Source organism: Arvicanthis niloticus, chromosome 7 (genome assembly GCF_011762505.2).
Source record: "Arvicanthis niloticus isolate mArvNil1 chromosome 7, mArvNil1.pat.X, whole genome shotgun sequence".
In the NCBI taxonomy this organism is placed as follows: domain Eukaryota; kingdom Metazoa; phylum Chordata; class Mammalia; order Rodentia; family Muridae; genus Arvicanthis; species Arvicanthis niloticus.
The window spans coordinates 86480305-86499531 of record NC_047664.1 but is presented as its reverse complement, the minus strand read 5'-3'; positions in this window follow the sequence as shown (position 1 = coordinate 86499531).

Here is a 19227-nt window from a genome sequence, read left to right as displayed (position 1 = left end):
TGCCAAAAGCAATCTATAGACTCAATGCAATCCCCATCAAAATTCCAAATCAATTCTTCATAGAGATAGAAATCAATTTGCAAATTTATTTAGAACAACAAAAAACCCAGGATAGTGAGAACTATTCTCAACAATAAAAGAACTTCTGGGGAAATCACCATCCCTGACCCCAAACTATACTACAGGACAATAGTAATAAAAACTGCATGGCATTGGTACAGAGACAGGCAGGAAGATCAATGGAATAGAACTGAAGATCCAGAAATGAGCCCACATACCTATGATAATTTGATTTTTGACAAAAGAGCTAAAACCACCCAGTGGAAAACAGACAGCATTTTCAGAAAATTGTGCTGGTTCAACTGGAGGTCAACATGTAGAAGGATGCAAATCAATCCATTCATATATCCTTGTACAAAGCTCAAATCCAAGTGGATAAAAGACCTTCACTTAAAACCAGATACACTAAAACTAACAGAAGAAAAGATGGGGAAGACCCTCGAATACCAAGGCACAGGGGAAAAGTTCCTGAACAGAACACCAATGGCTTATGCTCTAAGATAAAGAATTGACAAATGGGACCTCATAAAATTGCAAAGCTTCCATAAAGCAAAGAACATTGTCAATAAGATAAAACATCAACCAACAGATTGGAAAAGATCTTTACCAATCCTACATCCGATAGAGGGCTAATATCCAAGATATACAAAGAACTCAAGAAATTATACTCCAGACAACCAAATAACCCTTTTTTTAAAAAAAATGGGATACAGAGCTAAACAAAGAATTCTCAACAGAGGAAACTCATATGGCTGAGAAGCACCTTAAGAAATGCTCAACATCCTTAGTCATCAGGGAAATGCAAATCAAAACAACCCTGAGATACCACCTCACACCAATCAGAATGGATAAGATCAAAAACTCAGGTGATAGTAGATGCTGTGGAGGATGCAGAGAAAGAGGAACACTCCTCCATTGTTGGTGGGATTGCAAGCTGGTACAACCACTCTGGAAATCAGTCTGGCAGTTCCTCAGAAAACTGGACATAGCATTACCTGAGGATCCAGGTATAGCACTCCTGGGCATATACCCAGAAGATCTCCAACATATAATAACGACATATGCTCCACTATGTTCATAGCAGCCTTATTTATAATAGCCAGAAGCTGGAAAGAACCAAGATGTCCCTCAACAGAGGAATGGATACAAAAAATGTGGTACATCTACACAATGGAATATTACTCAGCTATTAAAAATAATGAATTCGAGAAATTTTTAGGTAAATGGATGGATCTAGAAATTATCATCTTGAGTGAGTTAACCCAATCCCAAAAGAACACACAGGGTATTTATTCACTGTTAAGCGGATGTTAGCCCCAAAGCTAGGATTAGCGAAGACTCAACCAGCAGACCACATGAATCTCATGAAGAAGGAAGACCAAGAGGGGATGCCTCAGTTCTACTTAGAACAAGTAACAAAAATGCTCAAGGGAGCAAATATGGAAACAAAACATTGGACAGAAACAGAAGGAGGGGCCATCAGGAGACCATTCCACCTCGGTATTCATCCCATGTACAGCTGCCTAATCTAAACACTGTTGTGGATGGCTGGAAGTGCATAATCTGAGGAACATGATATAGCTGTCTCCTTAGAGGTCTGCCAAAGACTAACACACTCAGAGGACTATGCTCACAGTTAACCACTGTTATGATAAGGGGTTTCCCAATTAAGAACTTAGAGAGAGGAGCCCCCCAGACACATTCTGGGGGATCCATAGAACCCATAGCCAGCGCTAGCAAGCCCCTTCTGCCACTCGCCCCTCCTGCAGTCTGAGGCCTGCGGGTAAGTGCACCCAGGAGCCCCCCAGACACATTCTGGGGGATCCATAGAACCCATAGCCAGCGCTAGCATGCCCCTTCCGCCGCTCGCCCCTCCTCCAGTCTGAGGCCTGCGAGTGAGTGCACCTAGGAGCTACCCAGACACATTCTGGGGGATCCATAGAACCCATAGCCAGCGCTAGCAAGCCCCTTCCGCCGCTCGCCCCTCCTGCAGTCTGAGGCCTGCGGGTAAGTGCACCCAGGAGCCCCCCAGACACATTCTGGGGGATCCATAGAACCCATAGCCAGCGCTAGCACGCTCCTTCTGCTGCTCGCCCCCCCTCTAGTCTGAGGCCTGCAGGGTCTGAGTCCCAGACCAGACCTCTACCAAGTCTGCAGTTGTGTGGACCCCGGATTCCACCTGAGACATACTGGAAGGTCCACTCAACCCAGAGCCACAGAGGAACAACTGAACTCAGAGTGTCAGACAACATACCCTGAGATATCCAAGAGGAGACACTGCACCCAGAACAACAGACATCTAGCTGGACTGCTACCTTGGAGGCACCATATCCTGAGGCATCCTAGAGATACCACTGTAATCAGGGCAGCTGGAAAAAATCACAAAGACATCTGGACTCCTAGAAGACCAAACAAAAGCGAGACAACTGGAAAGACAGGCTTCAATCAGAGACAGAAGTACAGGTAGCACTAGAATTAACCAGATGGCAAAAGGCAGGCGCAAGAACTTAAGCAACAGAAACCAAAGTTACATGGCATCATCAGAACCCAGTTCCCCCATCATAGCAAGCCCTGAACACCCCATCACACCAGAAAAGCAGGATTCAGAATTAAAATCACTTCTCATGATGATGATAGAGGACTTTAAGAAAGACATAAATAACACTCTCAAAGAACAGATAGAAACCCTTAGAGAGGAAACACAAAAATCCCTTAAGGAATTACAAGAAAATGCAACCAAACGGGAGAAGGAATTAAACAAAACCATGCAGGATCTAAAAACGGAAGTAGAAACAATAAAGAAATCACAAAGAGAGAACACCCTGGAGATAGAAAACTTAAAAAACGATCAGGAGTCATAGATACAAGTATTACCAACAGAATACAAGAGATGGAAGAGAGAATCTCATGTGCAGAAGATACCATGGAAAACATTGACACAACTGTCAAAGAAAATGCAAAATACAAAAAGCTACTAAACAAAAATATACAAGAAATTCAAGACACAATGAGAAGGCCAAACCTAAGGATAATAGGAATAGATGAGGGGGAAGACTCCCAACTTAAAGGACCAGTAAATATTCCTCAACAAAATTATAGAGGAAAACTTCTCTAACCTAAAGAATGAGATGTCCTATAAATATACAAGAAGCCTACAGAACTCCAAATAGTTTAGACCAGAAAAGAAATACTTCCCGCCACATAATAGTCAAAACATCAAATGTACAAAACAAAGAAAGAATACTAAAAGCAGTAAGGGAAAAAGGCAAAGTAACATATAAAGGCAGACCTATAAGAATTACATCAGACTTCTCACCAGAGACCATAAAAGCCAGAAGATCCTGGACCTGATATCATACAGACCCTAAAAGAACATAAATGTCAGCCCAGACTACTATACCCAGCAAAACTGTCAATCATTATTGATGGAGAAACCAAAATATTCCATGACAAATCCAAATTTACACAGTATCTCAACACAAACCCAGCACTTCAAAGGATAATTGGTGGAAAACTCCATCACAAGGAGGGAAACTACAACCTGGAAAAAGCAGGAAAGTAATCTTCCAAAAACCGTAAAAGAAGGTAGCTACACAAACATATCTCCACTGCCAATAACAAAAATAACAGGAAACAACACTCATTTTTCCTTAATATCTCTTAATATCAATGGACTCAATTCTCCAGTAAAAAGACATAGACTATCAGACTGGATACGTAAACAGGACCCAACATTTTGCTGCATTCAGGAAACGCACCTCTGTGGAAAGGACAGACACTACCTCAGAGTAAAAGGTTGGAAAACAATCTACCAAGCAAATGGTCCCAAGAAACAAGCTGGAGTAGCGATTCTAATATCAAATAAAATCAGTTTTCAACCAGAAGTAATCAAAAAAGATAAAGAAGGACACTTCATATTCATGAAAGGAAAAATGTACCAAGAGGAACTTGCAATTCTCAACATCTATGCCCCAAATGTAAGTGCACCCACATACATAAAAGACACTTTACTAAAACTTAAAGCATACATTGCACCCTACACAATAATAGTGGGAGATTTCAACACCCCACTCTCAGCTATGGACAGATCATGGAAACAGAAACTAAATCGAGACACAATGAAACTAACAGAAGTTATGAACCAATTGGACTTAACTGACATCTATAGAACATTTCATCCTAAAACAAAAGAATACACCTTCTTCTCAGCACCTCATGGTACCTTCTCGAAAATAGACCATATAATTGGTCACAAAACAGGCCTCAACAGATACAAAAAGATTGAAATAATCCCCAGCACCTTATCAGACCACCATGGATTAAGACTTGTCTTTGACATGGACAAAAACATCAGAAAACCGACATACACTTGGCAACTGAACAATGCTCTACTCAATGATAACTTGGTCAAGGAAGAAATTAAGAAAGAAATTAAAGACTTTTTAGATTTAAATGAAAATGAGGACACATTATAGCAAAACATGTGGGACTCATTGAAAGCAGTGCTAAGAGGAAAAATCATAGCTCTAAGTGCTCACAAAAAGAAAGTGGAAAGAGCATACATCAACAACTTGACAGCAAACCTGAAAGCATTAGAACAAAAAGAAGCTAGTATACCCAAGAGGAGTAGACGGCAGGAAATAGTCAAACTCAGGGCTGAAATCAACCAAGTCGAAACAAAAAGAACTATACAAAATATCAACAAAACCAGGAGCTGGTTCTTTGAGAAAATCAACAAGATAGACAAACCCTTAGCCAGACTAACCAAAGGGCACAGAGACAGCATTCAAATTAATAAAATCAGAACTGAAAAGGGAGACATAAAACAGAAACAGAGGAAATTAAAAAAATTATCAGATCCTACTACAAAGGCCTATACTCAACAAAATTGGAAAATCTGGAGAAAATGGACAATTTTCTAGATAGATACCAGGTACCAAAGTTAAACGAGGAGCAGATAAACCACCTAAACAGTCCCATAACGCCTAAAGAAATAGACACAGTCATTAAAAATCTTCCCACCAAAAAATGTCCGGGGCCAGATGGTTTCAGTGCAGAATTCTTTCAGACCTTCAAGGAAGACCTAATACCAATCCTCTTCAAGTTATTCCATTGAATAGAAACAGAAGGAACACTACCCAATTCATTCTATGAAGCTACCATTACACTCATACCTAAACCACAGAAAGACCCAACAAAGAAAGAGAACTACAGACCAATCTCTCTTATGAATATTGATGCAAAAATACTCAATAAAATTCTCGCAAACCGAATCCAACAACACATCAAAACAATTATCCATCAAGATCAAGTAGGCTTTATCCCAGGAATGCAGGGATGGTTCAATATTCGGAAATCCATCAATGTAATCCACTACATAAATAAACTCAAAGAGAAAAACCACATGGTCATATCACTAGATGCTGAGAAAGCATTTGACAAAATTCAACATCCCTTCATGTTAAAAGTCTTGGAAAGATCAGGAATACAAGGCCCATATCTAAACATAGTAAAAAGCAATATACAGCAAGCCAGTAGCCAACATCAAACTAAATGGAGAGAAACTTGAAGCAATCCCACTAAGATCAGGGACTAGGCAAGGCTGCCCACTCTCACCTTACCTATTCAATATAGTACTGGAAGTCTTAGCTAGAGCAATTAGACAACAAAAGGAAGTCAAAGGGATACAGATAGGAAAGGAAGAAGTCAAAATTTCACTATTTGCAGATGATATGATAGTATACTTAAGTGAACCTAAAACTTCCACCAGAGAACTCCTAAACCTGATAAACAACTTTAGCAATGTGGCTGGATATAAAATCAACTCAAACAAATCAGTAGCCTTCCTCTACTCAAAGGATAAACAGGCAGAGAAAGAAATCAGGGAAATGACACCCTTCACAATAGCCACGAATAAAATAAATTATCTTGGAGTGAATCTAACAAAGCAAGTGAAAGATCTGTATGACAAGAACTTCAAGTCTCTCAAGAAAGAAATTGAAGAACATCTCAGAAGATGGAAAGATCTCCCATGCTCCTGGATTGGCAGGATTAATCTAGTAAAAATGGCTATCCTGCCAAAAGCAATCTACAGATTCAATGCAATACCCATCAAAATTCCAAATCAATTCTTCATAGAGATAAAAAGAGCAATTTACAAATTCATTTGGAATAACAAAAAACCTAGGATATCGAGAACTATTCTCAACAATAAAAGAACCTCTGGGGGAATCACCATTCCGGACCTCAAACTGTACTACAGAGCAGTAGTGATAAAAACTGCTTGGTATTGGTACAGAGACAGAAAGGACGATCAATGGAACAGGATTGAAGACCCAGAAATGAACCCGCATACCTATGGTCACTTGATATTTGACAAGGCAGCTAAATTCATCCAGTGGAAAAAGGACAGCATTTTCAACAAGTGGTGCTGGCTCAAGTGGAGGTCAACATGTAGAAGAATGCAAATTAATCCATTCTTATCTCCTTGCACAAAGCTCAACTCCAAGTGGATAAAGGACCTTCACATAGAGCCAGGTACACTGAAAATATTAGAAGAGAAGTTGGGGAAGACCCTCGAATACCTAGGCACAGGGGAAAAGTTCCTGAACAGAACACCAATGGCTTATGCTCTAAGATCAAGAATCGACAAATGGGACCTCATCAAATTGCAAAGCTTCTGTAAGGCAAAGGACACTGTCAACAAGACAAAACGGCAACCAACAGATTGGGAAAAGATCATTACCAATCCTATATCTGATAGGGGGCTAATATCGAATATTTACAAAGAACTCAAGAAATTAGACGCCAAACAACAAAATAACCCCATTAAAAAATGGGGTACAGAGCTAAACAAAGAATTCTCAACTGAGGAAACTCGAATGGCCGAGAAGCACCTTAAGAAATGCTCAACATCCTTAGTCATCAGGGAAATGCAAATCAAAACAACACTGAGATACCACCTCACACCAGTCAGAATGGCTAAGATCAAAAACTCAGGTGATAGTAGATGCTGGCGAGGATGTGAAGAAAGAGGAACACTCCTGCATTGTTGGTGGGATTGCAAGCTGGTACAACCACTTTGGAAGTCAGTCTGGCGGTTCCTCAGAAAATTGGACATAGCACTACCTGAGGACCCAGCTATACCACTTCTGGGTATATACCCAGAAAATGCCTCAACAAATAACAAAGACATATGCTCCACTATGTTCATAGCAGCCCTATTTATAATAGCCAGAAGCTGGAAAGAACCCAGATGCCCTTCAACAGAGGAATGGATACAAAAAATGTGGTACATTTACACAATGGAATATTACTCAGCTATTAAAAATAATGAATTCGAGAAATTCTTAGGTAAATGGATGGATCTAGAAAATATCATCCTGAGTGAGGTAACCCAATCACAAAAGAACACACATGGTATTTACTCACTGATAAGCGGAGATTAGCCCAAAAGTTTGAAACAACAAAGATTCAACTACCAGACGACACGAAGCTCATGAAGAAGAAAGAACAAGTGAGGATGCCTAGGTCTTTCTTAGAAGGAGTAACTAAATAACCAAGGGAGCAAATATGGAGACAAAGTGTGGGTCAGAATCTGAAGGGGGGGTTGTAGGGAGACCATTGTGTCTGGGTATTCATTCCATGGGCAGTCACCAAAAATAGACGCTGATAGGGATGTCAGGATGGGAAAGCTGACAGCAGCCTGATAAGGCTGTCTCCTTAGAGGTCTCTCAGAGTCAGACATACCCAGAGACAGATACCCACAGCTATCCATTAATCTGATCAAAGATCCCAATGGAGGAGTTAGAGAGTAAATTGAAGGAACCGTGAACCATAAGGGCTGGTGGCCCTGTGGGGAGAGCAAGAATACCAACCAGCCAGAGCTCCCCAGGGTCTAAACCACCAGCCCAGGAGCACATAGGGAGAGACACATGACTCCAGCTGTATATGTAGGGGAGGATGGCCCTGTTGGGCATAGGTGGGAGACAAGATCATTGGTACCCTGAAGGCTGAGCACTGAGGGGGGGGGGGAATCTGCGGGTGGGGAGGGAGGCTGGGGGTAGGTGGGTAAACACCTTCATAGAGGCAGGAGGAGGGGGTATGGGATAAGGGGTTCCTGGGTGGTGGGGGAAATATGGTAAGGGGATAAAATTTGAAATGTAAATATTATATCCAATAAAAGAGGGGAAAAATAGAAAAGCGGTTAGAACCAACATTCTTAATAAAATGTCAGCCCTCTTTAAAAAAAAAAAACTATCTTGATACTAAAATTTGTTTTGAGAATTGTATATTGCAGAATGATCAGCCTTGGTGTATTTACTCAACAAGCAAGCTGGGCAGACCTGCTCAAACCTCTGAGGTCCGTGAATTCCATCTGGAGGCAGCAAAGACACAGCATCAGAGGATTGTCAACTTGCTCTCCCCCCCCACTCCTCTTCTAATATCTCAACGCCCATAATCAGCTTGAAGAAGCTAATGATGAGTCAGCGCCCCTATTCCCTGGGCATGGGGACTAAGGTGGTAAATGTTGGGCTGTCTCCCAAGGGAAAAGTAGTGGTTTTGTCGGAATAGAGAGGATTAGCTAGGGTTTATTGCATAGCCATAACCTATTAGTAGAAATCTGTATAATTAATATCAAGATGAAGATATAAATTCTTAAATGGCACCAATTTACTTTGTTTACAAATTTTAAGGTTTTCATTGGCATGAGCTTCTTAGTGATATAAGAGTGAGATGAATATTGTTACTCTCATAGGCATTGTACCAGTATAACACACTTAGGAATACAAAGCTTAGACCCAGTCCTTCTTTAACTTTTTTAACTGATTTGAGATGGTCAGCCTGTGAGTTAAGGGACTATAGCAAATTCATGACTTGGAGTTTATTATAAGGGTGTTCTCTATGTTTTATTTAGAAATAGCTGAGTGGAGTTAACAGGCAACAGTCCAGATTACCTTACATGGATAGCTGGTTTTCAAAACATCAGAAATCCTTAGAATTGACATGACAAACATTTCAGTATTAATGTTCATTTTCATTAGAGACCTGTCTGCTCCTGACAGCTTCATATGTTAAATTCTAAGAAGAAATTGAGCATCCTTGGAGTTACTCCAGTTGTGGTGAGACAGCCACTAGACAAGAATTGCCACTTTCCTTCTACAGACAAATTACTGTCCAGAAAAGGACACACTTGCCCAATAGTCGACTGATTATATCTACCTAGACAGAGTAATCAGCCCTTAATAATTCTGCAGCACTAAGGTCTGTCAGATGATCCTGGGCCAGAAGGCAGAAGAACAGATGCTCCAACGTTTTGAAGTAGAGCGAGTGTCCAGGTGTTCAGAGGTCTCTATAAATTGGCTAAGTTTTAGAAGCTATGCTTTGTGCTTCCCACAATTATAGTCAACTCAGTCATTCTGGATTTCTGATGGGGTTGAAAACTTATAGCTATTTACTTTGAGAGAAAAGATCTGAGTGTATGGTCATCAGCTGACATTCATCCTAAAGCCAAGGAAAAAGCCAGGTTCAGAACTAAGTGTTTTAGTTAGGATAGATGACAGAGGTGCTGGTTAGTCAACAAAAGGATGGACTGGGTATTAGGACTATCTTGTACCTCACTGGTACAAATAGGCATAATTATGCTCTAATTGTATTTTGAGAGAAAAGTTTCCTTTTAACAGGAAGGGTGATGTGTAGGAGGAGCTAAGGTGGGAGGAGTACTGAGAGGAAGAAAAGGAGTAAGAAGAGGAGAAGAAGAAGGAGAGGAGAACCTAGGTGATGAAAGAGAGATAGAGGGGGGAGACAGGGAAGCAGATGTTCATGTAGCTCCACCAGTCAAAGATAGTTGATATATCTAGGTTGGGTAGTGGGTTACACCTCTGATTGAACAATACCAAACTTATAAAGCCTATGATTAACATTTCTTAAAAAAATGTATAAATGCAAAAAGGAAAAGGGGGCATGGGATAGGGGTTTTCTAAGGGGGGGAATGGGGAAACGGGATGGTATCTGAAGTGTAAATGAAAGATCTAATTAAAAAAAAAAAAGAAAAGAAAAAAAGAGAAAGGGTTTGCGACCCCAGGAGGAAAGCAACAATACCAAACAACCAGAGCCCCCCAGGGTCTAAACCACCAACCAGGGAACACATAGGGAGGGACCCAAGACTCCAGCAGTATATGTAGGGGAGGATGACCTTGTCGGGCATAGGTGGAAGAGGAGTTTCTTGGTCCCATAAAAAAAATGAACACAGAGTAGGGGTGGATGTGAGGGCGGGGAGGGGATAGTGAGGGGGGGTAGGTGCGGTCACTGCTTCATAGAAGCATGAGGAGGGAATGAGATAGGAGGTTTCTGGGTGGTGGGAGGAAGTAGGGTAAGGGGATAAAATCTGAAACGTAAATACTACAACCAATTATAACAAGCAAAAATAAAAAAGTTGTCAGAACCAACATCTTTAAAAAAAAATGTCAGCCCCCTGGGGGGGGATTTTTTTCTTTTCTTGATACTAAAACTTGTTCTGAGAATTGTATATTGCAGAATACACAGCCTTGGTGTATCTGCTCATCAAGCATACTGAGCAGACCTGCCCAAACCTCCGATGTCCTGGAATTCCATCTGGATTCAGTGAAGACACAGAGTCAGAGGCTTATCAACTTACTCTTCCCCCCACCCCTCTTCTAAAATCTCAATGCCCTTAATCAGCTTGAAGAAGTTAAAGAAGAGTCAGCGCCCCTATTCCCTGAGCTTGGGGACTAATGTGGTTAATAATGGTCTGTCTTTCTAGGGAAAAGTAGTGGTTTTGTTGGAACAGGGGGGATTAGCTAGGACTTATTGCATAGCCATAACTTATTGGTAGAAATCTGTATAATTGTTATCAAGATGAAGTTATAATTTCTTAAATGGTACAAAATTTACTTTGATTTCAAATTTAAGGTTTTCATTGGTACAAGCCTCTTAATATAAAAATGAGATGAATATTGATACTCTCATGGGCATTGTGCCTGTATAACACATTTAGGAATACAAGGCCTAGACCCAGCCCTTTTTTAACTTTTTTAACTGATTTGGGACGGTTAACCTATGAGTTAAGGGACTATAGCAAATTCATGGTTTTGAGTTTATTGTTAGGGTGTTTTCCATATTTCATTTAGAAATAGCTGAGAGGAGTGAACAGACAACAGTCCAGGGTACCTTACATGGATAGTTGGTTTTCAAACCATCAGAAGTCCATAGAACTGACGCTACAAATATTTATATATTAATGTTCATTTTGATTAGAGACCTGTCTGCTCCTGCCAGATTCCTGTCATGGATTCTAAGAAGAAATTGAGCATCCTTGGAGTTACTCCAGTTGTGTGGTGACAGCCACTAGGCAAGAATTGCCTCTCTCCATCTACAGACAAATTACTGTCCAGAAAAGGACACACATGCAGAATAGTCGACTGATTATATCTGCCTAGACAGAGTAATCAGCCTTTAATAATTCTGCATCACTAAGGTCTGTCAGATGATTCTGGGCCAGAAGGCTGAAGATTTGATGCTCAAACGTTGGGTAGTATAGGGGCTTTTCAGGTGTTCAGCGGACTCTATAAATTGGCTAAGTTTTAGAAGCTACGTTTAGTGCTTCCCATAACTTCAGTTAACTCAGTCATTCTGGATTTCTGACGGGGTTGAAGACCCATAGTCTCATAGCCAATCCTGGCTATTGACTTTGAGAGAAAAGATCTGAGTATATAGTTTTCAGCTGACATTCACTCTAAAGCCAAAAAACAAAACAAACAAACAAACAAACAAAAAAACTAGGATCAAAAAGTAAGTGTTTTAGTTAGAAGAGATGACAGAGGTTCTGGTTAGTCAACAAAATGATGGACTATGTATTAGGACTATCTTGTACCTCACTGGTACAATTAGGAATAAGTATGCTCTAACTGTATTTTGAGAGAAAAGTTTTACTTTAACAGGAAGAGTGATATGTAGGAGGAGCTAAGTGGGAAGGAGTATTGAGAGGAAGAGATGGAGTAAGGAGAGAAGATGAAAGAGAGGAGAAGCTAGGTGGTGAGAGAGAGAAAAAGAGAGGGGGCATGGAGGCACATGTTCACAGGTCTCCACCAGTCAAAGATAGTTTTTATATCTAGGTTGAGTATTGGGTTACGCTTCTGATTGAGCATTACCAAACTTATAAATCCTTTGATTAACATTTTAAAAAATTATATAAAAGCAAAAAGGAAAGGGGGGCATAGGACAGGGGTTTTCTAGGGAGTGGAAATGGGGAAAGGGGAAGGCATCTTAAATGTAAATAAAATATTAAATAAAAAAAATAATGAATTTGAGAAATTCTTAGGTAAATGGATGGAACTAGAAAATATCATCCTGAGTGAGGTAACCCAATCACAAAAGAACACACATGGTATTTACTCACTGATAAGCAGAGATTAGCCCAAATTTTGAAACAACAAAGATTCAACTACCAGACGACATGAAGCTCATGAAGAAGAAAGAACAAGTGAGGATGCCTAGGTCTTTCTTAGAAGGAGTAACTAAATACTCAAGGGAGCAAATATGGAGACAGACAAAGTGTGGGACAGAATCTGAAGGAGAGGTTATATGGAGACCATTCCACCTGGGTATTCATTCAATGTGCAGTCACCAAAAATAGACACTGATATGGATGTCAGGAAGGGAAAGCTGACAGCAGCCTGATAAGGCTATCTCATTAGGGGTCCCCCAGAGTCTGACATATCCAGAGGCAGATACTCACAGCTAACCATTAATCTGATCAAAGGTTCCCAATGGAGAAGTTAGAGAGTAAACTGAAGGAGCCTAATGGGTTGGTGGCCTCACGAAGAGAGCAACAATACCAACCAGCCAGAGCTCCCCAGGGTCTAAACCAGCAGCCTAGGAGCACATATGGAGAGCCACATGACTCCACTGTACATATAGGGGAGGATGGCCTTGTTGGGCATAGGTGGAAGATGAGATCAATGGTACCTTGAAGGCTGAGCCCTGAGTGGAGGGGGAGTAATCTGAGGGTGGGGAGGAGGATTGGGGGGTAGGTGGGTAAACACCCTCATAGAAGCAGGAGGAGGGGGATGGGATAAGGGGTTCCAGGGAGGTGGGGGGAATGTGGTTAAGGGGATAAAATGTGAAATGTAAATATAATATCCAATAACAGAGGGGGGGGAAGAAAAGTGGTTAGAACCAACATCCTTAATAAAATGTCAGCCCTTTTTTTAAAAAAAAAAAACTATCTTGATACTAAAATTTGTTTTGAGAATTGTATATTGCAGAATGATCAGCCTTGGTGTATCTACTCAACAAGCAAGCTGGGCAGACCTGCTCAAACCTCGGAGGTCCGGGAATTCCATCTGGAGGCAGTGAAGACACAGCATCAGAGGCTTATCAATTTGCTCTTCCCCCAACTCCTCTTCTAATATCTCAACGCCCATAGTCAGCTTTATGATGCTAATGAAGAGTCAGCGCCCCTATTCCCTGGGTTTGGGGACTAAGGTGGTAAATGTTGGGCTGTCTTTCTAGGGAAAGTAATGGTTTTGTGAGAATAGAGAGGATTAGCTAGGGTTTATTGCATAGCCATAACCAATTATTAGAAATCTGTATAATCAGTATGAAGATGAAGATATAAATTCTTAAACAGCACCAATTTACTCTGATTACAAATTTTAAGGTTTTCATTGGTACGAGCCTCTTATTGATATAAGAGTGAGATGAATATTGTTACCCTCATAGGCATTGTACCAGTATAACACACGTAGGAATACAAGGCTTAGACCAGTCCTTCTTTAACTTTTTTTTAACTGATTGGAAATAGTCAGCCTGTGAGTTAAGGGACTACAGCAAATTCATGAGTGGGAGTTTATTGTTAGGGTGTTTTCTATGTTTTATTTAGAAATAGCTGAGTGGAGTTAACAGGCAACAATCCAGATTACCTTACATGGGTAATTGGTTTTCAAAACATCAGAAATCCACAGAATTGACATGACAAACATTTCAGTATTAATGTTCATTTTGATTAGAGACCTGTCTGCTCCTGACAGCTTCATATACTGAATTCTAAGAAGAAATTGAGCATCTTTGGAGTTACTCCAGTTGTGGTGAGACAGCCACTAGGCAAGAATTGCCTCTTTCCATCTGCAGACAAATTACTGTCCAGAAAAGGACACACTTGCAGAACAGTCAGCTGATTATATCTGCCTAGACAGAGCCCTTAATAATTCTGTAGCACTGAGGTCTGTCAGATGATCCTGGGCCAGAAGGCGGAAGAACAGATGCTCCAACGTTATGTAGTAGAGGGAGTGTCCAGGTGTTCAGAGGTCTCTATAAATTGGCTAAGTTTTAGAAGCAATGCTTTGTGCTTCCCACAATTAAAGTTAACTCAGTCATTCTGGATTTCTGACGGGGTTGAAAACTGATAGCCTCATAGCCAATCCTGGCTATTTACCTTGAGAGAAAAGATTTGAGTGGATGGTCGTCAGCTGACATTCATCCTAAAACCAAGGAAAAAGCCAGGTTCAGAACTAAGTGTTTTGAGAGAAAAGTTTCATTTTAACAGGAAGGGTGGTACGTAGGAGGAGCTAAGGTGGGAGGAGTACTGAGAGGGAGAGAAGGAGTAAGAAGAGGAGGAGAAGAAGGAAAGGAGAAGCAAGGTGATGAAAGAGAGAAAGAGGGGGAGACAGGGAGGCAGATGTTCATGTATCTCCACCAGTCAAAGATAGTTGATATATCTAGGTTGGATAGTGGGTTACACCTCTGATTGAGCAATACCATACTTATAAAGCTTATGATTAACATTTTTTTAAAAAATATATATGTGCAAAAAGAAAAAGGGGGCAAGTGATAGGGGTCTTCTAAGGGGGGAAATGAGGAAAGGGGATGGCATCTGAAGTGTAAATAAAATATCTAATAAAAAAAAGAAAAAAGAAAAGAAAATACAAAATGAGAAAAAAAAAAAAAAAAAAAAAAAAAAAAAAAAAAAAAAAACCTCCTAACTCAAAACATCCAGGAAATCCAGGACACAAAGAGAAGATCAAACCTAAGGATAATAGGTATAAAAGAAAGCAAAGATTCCCAACTTAAAGGGCCAGTAAATATCTTCAAAAAAATTATACAAGAAAACTTTTCTGAGATGTCCATGAACATACAATAAGCCTACAGAACTCCAAATAGACTAGATCAGAAAAGAAATTCACCCTGTCACATAATAATAAGAACACCAAATGCACAAAACAAAGAAAGAATATTAAAAACAGTAAGGGAAAAAGGTCAAGTAACATATAAAGGCAGACCTATAAGAAATACATCAGATTTCTCACCAGAGACTATAAAAGCCAGAAGATTCTGGACAGATGTCATAAAAACCATATGAGAACACAAATGCCAACTCACATAAACATAATTCCACCTTTAATAACAAAAATAACAGGAAGCAACAATTACTTCTCCTTAATATCTCTTAACATCAATAGACTAAATTCCCCAATAAAAAGACATAGACAAACAGACTAGATACTTAAACAGGACCCAACATTTTGCTGCATACAGGAAATGCACCTCAGTGACAAAGACAGACACTACCTCAGAATAAAAAGCTGGAAAACAATCTAAATATTAGGCTGGAAGAAAAGAGTAATTTCAGACAAGATCTAAATCAGGATAAAACAAGGAAATATGCTTCAGAGATGAAAATGGCTTTGGGCTAGGACAAAGAATTAGGCTCAGATACTTTGGTTATCCTGATAAACCCTTAGAAACAGTGATCATGGGAGTGGTCAAGGAACTTTTTTTTATTGTCTTGCTTTTTATTTCACTATTTGTGTTTAGATGTTCCTTGCCTATTTGCGTCTATTGTATTGCTAGTTCCTCAACCATGAAATGACCTTACTACTTGCTTCTAATAAAATGGTATAGAAGCAAAAAGGAGCAAGAGGCATGGGATAAGGGTTTTCTGTGGGGATTAGGAATGAAGAAAGGGGATGACATCTGAAATGTAAATATATAAAATATCCAATAAAAAAATAAGTGGTAAAAAAAAAAAAAAAACAAGAGCATAAATAATTTTGCAGGCAAATGGATGGAACTAGAAAATAACATCCTGAATGAAAGGTAACTCAGACCCAGCCCAAAACGACATGAATGAACTGCAGAGACAAAATGGAAAAGAGTCTGAAGGAAAAGTAGTCCAATGACCGGCCCAACGTGGGATTCTTCTGATCATGGGGCACCAAGGCCTAACACTATGACTGATGCTATGATGTACTGATATATGGGAACAAGGTATGGCTGTCCTCAGAGAGGCCCTACCAGCAACTGACTGAGAGAGAAGCAGATGCTGATACCCAACCATTGAACTGACATCCTGGGCCCCCTGTTGTTGAATTAGGAAGAAGATTTAAGAAGCTGAAAAAGAGAGTGATACCATAGGAAGATCAGCAGACTCAACTAACCCAGACTCCAGGGAGCTCCCAGAGACTTAGGACCAACAAGGAGCTTACAAGGGCTGATCTGAGGCCCTGCTACATATATAGCAGAAGCCTAACTGGTCTGGCCTCAATGGGAGAAAATGAACTTAATCCTAGAGAGACTTGAGACAGGGCCTCAAGAAGGTCTGGTGGAGGGGATCACTCTCTGGGAGGCAAAGGGAAGAAGAAATGGAATGAGGAACTGTAGGAGTGGCACCAAACAAGGGAATAACTGGAATGTAAATAAAGTAAAGTAACTGAAAAATGAAATTAAAAATATAAAGAAGAAAATAATAATAAGTGTCTTCTAGGAGGAACTTAGCTCATTAGAACTACAGTACTTACTGGGGTAGCAAATTGATATGAAGTAATCCACACACTGGCCTCCTCTACACATACACATTTCATGTGTGACTGCTCTGCCATTTTAACACGTAGTCAAATAGCTGTCACTAGGTAATAACCTCAAGCTGCTTGGACTTTCTAGCCATCAGAATTTTCAATACACTCTAACATGTCACAAGTATTTTGTTATACAAACATTAAAAAAAAATAAAGATAAACATTGGTTTGAACAAATATAATGAAATTTTACACATCTATGCATCAATGTAACTTTTGAATTTATGAGTTGTATGCTATGTACATTTTTTATTACCAGAGGTTTTTAAAGCTCCTTTAAACTGAATTTTGATTCAGCTTCATATTTCATCTCTATATTTCTAAGAGAAAAAGAATGTAAGCAAAGTGGTTATGACTTTAAAACAGAAAGGAGATAAAAAAAAATGAACCTTGACAGCCTCCGGGTCATCAGAGTTTTATGGCATCCAGGTGTCCACGCGATCAGAAGCTCTGAGTATTGATTGAGAACACATAAAGGTTGGACTCTAACTTCTTGATTGCTTTGTCATTAGGGTGAACCAGAGAGGAACAGCAAAGTTTCACAGAAGTATTTATGTTGCAAGATACCCATGCAGTGGATTTCACTTCTGCTGACACATACCACAGCATGTGTACAAAGGACATGGGACAACTCAGGAGAATTGGTTCTCTCCTTGCATCACATGTTAATGGAGAACAGAACTCAGTTTGTGAAGTTGATGGCAAACATCTTCAAAGCTGAGAAATCTTACTGACCTTTAGTCAATGTTTTTTCATTGTATATTTTTATTAATTAAAAGATAAATTGAGGGGCTTAGAAGGATGGCACAGCAGTCAAAAACTTGGACTGTTCTGACAGGACATACGTTTTCCCATATAGTGGCACAAACTCTTCTCTGATGCTGATATCAGGGCCTCCTCTGACCTCTACTGGCCTCCCCAGGAACCCCACACAAACGTTCTGCACAGACATTCATACTGGCCAAACACCCACACATGGAAAATAAAGTAAAATTTAAGAGAGAGTCTGAATATATTCTACATTGGCTATTGCTTATTTTTTCCAAGTCTCCCCAGAAACATTCCTATATTTTCAGGCCTAGAAGTTACCACAAAGATTCTACACAGACTTCCCTAGGTTAATGTCACCAGAAGAAGTCCAATACAGCCATCTCAACACTTTGAGGACACAGTCCTAAAACGCAATGAATGTTTTGATTCCAGACCACAAAAGAGCCTTATGCTTCAACACCATCCCCAAACTCTGATGGTGGAGCTCCTGAAGAAGTCCAGTGAAGCTGACTACAATAGTACAGCAGGCAGAAAACAGAAAAGTCAAAACAATATCTCCAACCACTATCACCATAGTCCTATGGAAATATTCTCCAGTGAAAACTACTGAGATGAGCCAACAGTACAGTGACACATACTGCTAGGAAACATTGCTTCATTGCTTCCTCTCTTTGCAGATCTCTTAATATGTTCTGGAACCATGGGAGGGTCCAGACTGAAGGAAGGAGATTACTAGTGGTCACATCAAAGTAGAATCATCTGAGTTCTGTATTACTTTCTGAAAAAACATGCCAGTGTATAAAGAAGTATTGTCCATTGTCAATTTTTAGTATTTTGTAGAGGTCCAAAATAGCAAAAGCCAGTGCTAAGTCATCCAAATTAATTAATAATAAAATTTTTAAATTTATTCATAACTGCCAATTTAAAATGGTAGTCCCATTATTACTTTAATAAACAGATTTTTAGCATTTTATTATCTGTAGCAGAAGGCAGAATATGAATCACATAATGCCCAATAAAAGCAAGAGGAATAGAAAGGGATAAGAACTGGACTGTAAAAAAAAGATTAAAGAACAATTAAATACTTAAATTTATTAAATAATACTAAAAAGCAAGAGGAAACTATTTGCTTTATTTCACCTTAAAGCTGTAGCAACAAACTTTTGACATAAACGTGTGTTATGCGTTACTGTTTATGTCTTTTTTTCCTTGTTAAATGACTGCCCTCGGAGAGCCAGAGCAAGAGGTAATCCTCGAGTATATGAAGCCCTAATATCACCACAGAGACAGATGGCAATTAAAATATCTGTCATACACAAGCCTGAAACAATGGCAGTAGCCATGGACATATTAATATACAAGGGAGTAAATTTTGTATGTTCCCCAACATCTCTATGAAACAGCAAATCATCATTTCTATCTTGTCTTCCCTTTTTTCTCTACTTTTCCTTCAACATTATAGACTAGTGAGGAAAAGAGCATCATATGTCCTCTGTGTGTGTGTGTGTGTGTGTGTGTGTGT